Here is an 8,135-nt window from a genome sequence, read left to right on the forward strand (position 1 = left end):
GGAGGTATCCTAGATGAGCCGCGGCTCACTGGTGACGTTCCCCTCGTGCAAGGTGTTGAAGAACTCCTGCACTTCGAGCTCGTCCGGCTCGACCCAGCTCGGATCAAGGCCGTGCGCATTGAAGTCCCGCATCATGGCGATGATGTCGTACCGGCGAGAATTGTTGCACAGTAGGACCACTCCCGCTGGCAACTTGAACAGGGGCCCTTTGGCAACATTGTCGGCCTTCGCGGCAGCCCTCGTAGCCTTGCCAGACCGCTCAACCTCGCCATCTCTATTGACCTCGAGCTTGAAGATCCGTTGGCAGAGATGGGCGTGCCTCATCACCGTCAGGTTGTGGTCGAGGCCGGGGCGGAGCCTCATGATGTTAGTAGCATTCATAAAAAGCCAGGCCGGCCTCCCTTGTTGTGCAGAGGAGTGATTCAGCCGCGGATGAAGTCCGCCCCGATCATTTCGAGGGTGAGCTTGGCCTCGGTGAGCCGGAGAATTCTGGTGGTGGAAATCCTGAGCTTCTCGTCATTGGCATCGACATCGCCCCAGTCTTTTCCATGGACCGGCGGCTCCCGGCGAACTTCGCAGAATGCTGGAGGGTTCTCCTGCTCAATCCAGCACCACCGGCCCCGCCACTCTTCCCACCTCTCCTTCGTGGCACCCTCCGGGTACGCCCACTTGTCCCTTGGAATCCAGGTGACGCAACCGGAGATGGCGCCCCCCTTTTGGATCCGGGGGGAGAAGTAGTGGCGGAAGAGCGCCGTGTTGGGGTGCACCTGTCGGTGTCAAAACCGGCGGATCTCGGGTAGGGGGTCCCGAACTGTGCATCTAAGGCCAATGGTAACAGGAGGCAAGGGGCATGATGTTTACCCAGGTTTGGGCCCTCTCGATGGAGGTGATACCCTACTGCCTGCTTGATTGATCTTGATGATATGAGTATTACAAGAGTTGATCTACCACGAGATCATAGAGGCTAAACCTTAGAAGCTAGCCTATGATTATGATTGATGTTGTCCTACGGACTAAACCGTCCAGTTTATATAGACACCGGAGGGGGATAGGGTTACACAGAGTTGGTTACATAGAAGGAGATCTACATATCCGAATCGCCAAGCTTGCCTTCCACGCAAAGGAGAGTCCCATCCGGACACGGGACGAAGTCTTCAATCTTGTATCTTCATAGTCCAACAGTCCGACCAAAGTGTATAGTCCGGCTATCCGAATACCCCCTAATCCAGGACTCCGTCAGTAGCCCCTCAACCGGGCTTCAATGACAATGAGTCCGGCGCGCAGATTGTCTTCGGCATTGCAAGGCGGGTTCCTCCTCCGAATACTCCATAGAAGATTTTGAACACAAAAGTCGTGTCTGGCTCTGCAAAACAAATTCCACATACCACCATAGAGAGAACAATATTCCACAAATCGAATCTACTGACAACCTTTCGTAGTGTGACATCACGCCACGGCCCAGTCATTATTTGAACCCTTTTTCACAACCAGCTACTGCACATATTGCGAGGCGGTTTCCTTGGTACGCCTTATCAAAGCAAAGATCGTGTCCCCTTATTGCGGGATTCTCATCAATACGGGCGTGGGTAACCCAACCGCGCCATCAACCGTGGCACTTGGGGAATAAGTGATTTTAACGGGCAAGAGGAGAGGCACACAGTTCCTACCGCCTTTATAATGAGATAAGGATTCCCCTTTTTCGCCCACGCCTTACTCCTTTGCTCATCCGTTCTCGCACTCTCGAGCTCCAGTGCCCAAGTTCTCACCTTCTCCGCAAAGCCATTCCAGACATGTCCGGAGTAGGAGGCAAGTGGATGGCCTCCTCCGTTACGAAGGAGGACATTACGAAGCTTCGGGAGGCCGAATACTTGGCCGCAGACATCGCGCACCGGCTCCCGGACAAAGGGAAGATCCTCCCCACTATGGAACCCCACGAGAGGGTTGTATTTCTCCCCCACTTTGTCCGCGGACTGGGATTTCCCCTCAACCCATTTGTCCACGGGCTCATGTTTTACTATGGGCTAGATTTTCATGATCTGGCCCTCAATTTTGTCATCAACATCTCGACGTTTATCGTCGTGTGTGAGGCCTTCCTCCGCATCAAGCCCCACTTTTGCCTATGACTAAAGATCTTTAACGTGAAGTCGAAGATAGTGGGCAGCCAGCAAGCGGAGTGCGGAGACGCCATGGTGGGAAAAATGCCCAACATTACCTGGCTCGAAGGCTCCTACATGGTGACCGTGAAGGGGTGGCAATCGGGGTGGTTCTACATCACCGAGCCGCGCGACGCCAACTGGGCGGAGGCCTCCAAATTCCGATCTGGCATCCCCATGCGGCTCACCTCCTTGGAAAAGAAGGTTTAGCCTGGGGTGCACCTGCAAAGCTAACTGGACTCCAGAACTGTATCAAAAATATGATAGGCAAGAAGATCAAGATTGTCAACGTGGAACATGTCATGCTCTTCCGCCTGATCCTCCCTTGTCAAAGATGGGCATTCAATATGTGGGAGTTTGATTCGGCCAAACACCAAACGCTGCGAGAGCTCTTAGACGTGACACGCAAAGACGTTTGGAAGGTGCTGTTCAAGGCCGCCGAAATACCTCCTCCCCCTACCGAGGACCGTGGACTCAGCGCAAAGTGCCCCGCCAATCCGGTAAGCTCTCTACATATCACAAAATGTGCCTTTCCCAGTATGCTCGTGGAAGTCACCATGCTGATTTAAACATGACTATGTGGCGATAGCGGAGCGAATTGGTTGTCCGGCTCGGAAGATCCAGCCACCGCTCTCCTGACGGAGATGCTGGTTCCGACGCCTTACAAGGTGCCGGAGAAGAAGGCAACGGGGACCAGGAAAGGTCTCCGGCGCAAAACTGCGTCGGACACATCGTCCGAAGACGCCGATGCGCTCTCCCCCAACAAATATGAGGAGGGGGAAGAGGAAATTCCTCCCCCAACCAGGGAGGAGAATAAAAGGAAGGCCGCCCCATCTGGGGAGGCCGAAGGGTCCAAGAAGGGAAGGACCGTCCCTCCGGACCAATCCACAACAGCCGCTTACAACGACGAGGAGTGGTTACCCAGGGACAAACCCCGAGCGAAGTCGTAAGTATCCGGACACTGTCAAGTTTTCGGTATGTTTTGCTTTATTGATCCTTATCTTGTTAAACATGATCGTGCAGTCTGTCCAAAGCCGACATCAACGTATCCTCCTCGGATGGGTCTTTGAGTCAGTCGGAGATGAACAACTATTCGCTCCCGACGGCCACCTCCCCCCGGCCCGCGGACGACACCGAGGTGTTGTCCCAGAGGATACCGGAGCAGAGGGAGATGGTTCTGGAGATGCCCCAAGGCAAAATCCCAGACGCCGGGTGCATGGGGGAAAAGACCCCCATGGATCTTGATGACGGGGGCCGTAGTAAGTCCGGCTCCCGACCGGATACTGTGCCGGAACCTCGAATGGTTCTGGATTCAGGTGGGCAGCCCCTCGCTAAGGAGGGTGAGCCGTCTATTATGATGACCTCTGTCTGACTAGAGGCATTGGACAATTTGCTGGAAGCGCTTCACGGCGCTTCCATTGACGAAGAGCACCGTACTCTTATGAGTATGCTGATTGAGAAGGTTCGGTCCGCCAAAAGCGGATAGACCGAAGCCTGTGCCAGCCTCTTAACATGCTTTGAGATAAGTAATCACCTTACTAGGAAATATCATAGCATAGATAGTAGCCCCTGATACTCTATTTGGTGTTCGGAAAGAAATGCCAAACAGAGGATCAAATAACATCCATAGGAGTCTAATCATATGATGTGTATGTGAGTAAGCAGGCATCACTACTGGCTGGTGCCGTCCGTACTGCGGAGGTGTCGGGACTGAAGCGGGACCTAGGGCGGGCCAAGGAAGAGCTCGGCCTCGTGAAGAGGCAGCTCGAGGAGAACAGAGGTAAGTTATACCCCGTCTATATGTTTATATAAAGGAAAACCATTGATGCTAATAGTAGCATCATGAATTTTAATAGAGGCCATGACCGAAGTGGCGGCCCTAAAGAATGCATTGTCCAAGGCCGGATACAAGGCGGCCAAGGAGCGCACCGAGCACGAGAAGTAGGAGGCTCCAGGACTTCTCAAAAAATTCGAGTCCTTGGAGCGTGACTCCAAGACGCAAGAGTCCGAGCTTGCGAAGGCCCTCCAGAGCATGCAATACGCAAAGACCGAAGCCCAAAAGGCAATCCAGGATATCCAGGAGGCCAAGAAGATAGCGGCGGGTAAGGCATTCATTATGCAAAGCAAGCATGTGAAGGAGAGTTTCGTTTTACTTACCCAAATTCGGAGCTCTCCAGGGGTGTTCGTAGATGTGCCACGCAGCATATCGGATGTCGCGGCTTTCTATCGTGTTGAGGAGGGGAGATCGACGGAGAAGTTGTTCTGGTCCCAGTATGTTGGGGCCGAACATCCGATGTCCTTGCGTGACCAGCTGAAGCAACTGGTCGAACTACACAAGGCGGCCGAACTAGCCATGAAGGACCTTATAGTCCGACTATGGCCTGGCGAGCCCCTGCCCGGCAGCTACTTCGGCCTTGTAAAGCGGATGGTAAATGCATGTCCGTGGCTTGAAGTCATTAAGCGGTCCGTCTGCATTGAAGGTGCTCGCAGGGCCTTCGCCCGTGCGAAAGTGCGCTGGGCGAAGATGGACGCCGAGAAGATGGTGATGGAGGGGCCGCCAAAGGGCAAGGAGCACCATCATCCCGAGCAGTATTATGAGGGTGTCCTGAAGGGTGCCCGCCGTGTGGCGGATGAGTGTGCCAAGGATGTAATATTTGAATGAATGTACTCATGTCATCCTTGTAATATGAAAAACAAGTTCATATGCGCTATATAACGCTTGTTGATTTAAAATATTACCTTCTGTGCGGCCGTTTATAAAATCTGAGAGTTGGCTAGTCGTCGGCTTCTGCCCCCATGTAGCTAGTATTGGGGTGTTCAGGATAAATCTAAACACTCTTTATACAAATTTTTGGTCCTTTAAGGAGGTGTTTAGCGCATCGAACAAGGCAATCGGACTATACAGCTTTATCACTCTCACTTAGCCATAGAAGTCTACAATTTTAAATTTCGGCCAAGCCCCTAGTATTCAGAAGGTCGAACTTGGGGCGCTATGCACGCCTAAATCGGACAAGGCCGCTTTCTCGCCCGAAGCGGAAAAAATCTTTAAGGATTTGAGACCTCTAGAACAGCGACCAGCTCTTGCCGCATCATGACAGTCCGTTTTCGGCTTTCTCTATTGAGGTGCTCGTCCGGAAGAACTAGGACACAATCGCAGTAGTTCTCCTTGCGCTACTTTAGCCGATATAGCGGAGCGTAAGGTACCAAAACATAGGAGCCGGGCAAACCCAACTATTGACCCAAGACATGATTCGGAGCTGATGCATATAATGCTATAAGTTCGTGGTGCCGCACTGTGGAAAGTGTTCGGACTTCTCCTGCCGTGTTATGGGGTACACTGAAGCCCCTGGCGAATGGATCATACCAAGGTGTACGGATGCAATTTGTGGTGAATAAACAGTCAAGGGAAAATATGAAGAAAATGTAATGATAAGCTGATACTGTATATTTTTCCATCGTTACTCAAATAATACATCAAAGCGTATGTATACAAGTAGTGGTGATGAAAAAAGTAGGACTATTTAACATGTCCTAGCCAAGGATAAGCTGCGTGTTGGTATAAAAAATAGGTGTAACGATCGTTATCAGGGACCACCTAGGTTTTCCCTTATACGTCAAAGCTTCTTACCTCCTTGGGTTTTCCCTTCCGTGATGAGTCCGATATCCGGCTATCTGAAAGGGTTTCCAGAAAATTGAGTCCTGAAAGAAAGAAAATGATGAAGGAATACGAGTCCTGGGGCGGTCGAGCCGCACTGTGTATCGCGTCATAGCCGTGCCTCCGCCTGTGCCCATGGTATTTTTAGTGCGTAATTATGTACGTGCGGCACAAATTTCATTGTTTGACTGGGACTAGGATGGAGGATGGATTGCTAGTCGAGCTCTAGACGTGCCGGATAATTCTGTTGCGGGGTACTCTGGACTTGCTTGACGGTGTTCGGGTTCTTCATTGCCGAATTGGTTGTTTGCCTAAGAAGGCTGCTTTGTACATCTGCCGCGAGGGCCGCAGTGCGCTCCTCCGTACGGAGCGAGCGCTCTGTGTTTCCATTAACTGTTATAACCCCGCGAGGTCCTGACATCTTGAGCTTGAGGTATGCATAGTGCGGTACTGCATTGAATCGAGCGAATTTGGTTCGTCCAAGTAGGGCATGATAACCACTACGGAAGGGCACAATATCGAAGATTAACTCCTCGCTTCGAAAGTTATCCGGAGATCCGATGACTACTTCCAGTGTGATTGAGCCCATGCAACAGGCCTCTACACCTGGTATTACACCTTTAAAGGTGGTTTTGGTGGGTCTGATCCTTGAGGGATCAATGCCCATTTTGCGCACTGTATCCTGATAAAGCAGGTTCAGGCTACTGCCACCATCCATATGGACTCGTGTGAGGTGGAATCCATCAATGATTGGGTCAAGGACCAATGCGGCCGAACCGCCATGACGGATACTAGTAGGATGGTCCCTGTGATCGAAAGTGATCGGACAGGAAGACCATGGGTTGAACTTTGGGGCGACTGGCTCCATTGCATAGACGTCCCGTAGTGCGCGCTTTTGTTCCCTTTTGGGAATATGGGCTGCGTATATCATATTCACCATTTTCACATGGGGAGGGAATTTCTTCTGTCCTCCTGTGTTCGGCGGTCGGGGCTACTCGTAGTCATTGCTACGCAGCCCCTTTTCCTTATATTTGGCATTCAACTTGCCGGCCTGTTTAAACACCCATTATTCTCTGTTGGTGTGGTTGGCTAGTTTATCGGGGGTGACGTGAATTTGACATGACCGATCGAATATGCGGTCCAAACTGGACAAGCCCGGATTGTTTCTTTTGAATGTCTTTTTCCGTTGTCCGGATTTAGAGCCTCTGAATCCGGTGTTGACTGCCATGTCTTCGGGGTTGTCGCCAATGTTCCGACGCTTGTGTCTATTGTGTTGGGGCTTGCTGTTGCTATCTCTGGCATCTGAATCGCCGGAGTTTTTTGGTGTGATGTTGCTACGAGCCAAACAGCTATCCTCGCCTGCGCAAAAGCGGGTCATGAGTGTCGTAAGGGCTGCCATGGACTTTGGCTTCTCTTGGCCGAGGTGTCGGGCGAGCTATTCGTCACGGATGTTATGCTTGAAAGTTGCTAAGGCTTCGGCATCCAGACAGTTGAAAATTTGGTTCTTTTTAGTTAGGAACCGAGTCCAGCATTTTCTGGCCGACTCTCCGGGCTGTTGGGTTATGTGACTTAAGTCATCAGCATCCAGTGGTCGCACGTAAGTGCCCTGGAAGTTGTCAAGGAATGCATCTTCCAGGTTCTCCCAACTGCCGATGGAGTTTGTCGGCAAGCTATTCAACCAATGTCGAGCCGGTTCCTTGAGTTTTAGTCGGAGGTACTTGATGGCGTGTAGATCATCTCCGTGGGCCATATGAATGTGTAGGAGAAAATCTTCAATCCATATCGCGGGGTCCATTGTGCCATCATATGATTCAATGTTCACGGGTTTAAACCCTTCTGGGAATTCATGATCCATTACTTCATCAGTGAAGCATAGGGGGTGTGCGGCGCCTCTATGCCGGGCTACATCTCGACGCAGCTCGAATGAATCTGGTCTGTTGTATTCGGCGCGGCCGGACTTTTGTTTAGTGTATCCGGCGCGACGGTCATCATCACGCGTTGCGGCGCGCCCCCGTGATCCGTAGATCGATCTTGACTGTCCTGCTTTGTTTTCCAATACGTCTCGCAGGTCCTTCGTGTAGCCCCCGGCCTTCGTGTTTTTGGTTGTTTGGCGACGGGGTGCGGTCTGGACTTCGGGCTTGTACGCCGCTTTGTCACGGCCACGGGGTGGTCGGTCAGCCGCATCATGCGCTGGTAGTGTGGGCTTTAACGCCTCTTCCTCGAGTTGAGGTAGCAACCTGTGCTTTGGGTAACTTTTGGTAGGGCGCTCGAGTCTGTATTCCTCGGCAGCCAGGACCTCGGTCCATCTACCTGTTAGCAGATCTTGA

This window comes from Triticum dicoccoides, chromosome 7B, assembly GCF_002162155.2.
Source record: "Triticum dicoccoides isolate Atlit2015 ecotype Zavitan chromosome 7B, WEW_v2.0, whole genome shotgun sequence".
Taxonomy (NCBI): Eukaryota; Viridiplantae; Streptophyta; class Magnoliopsida; order Poales; family Poaceae; genus Triticum; species Triticum dicoccoides.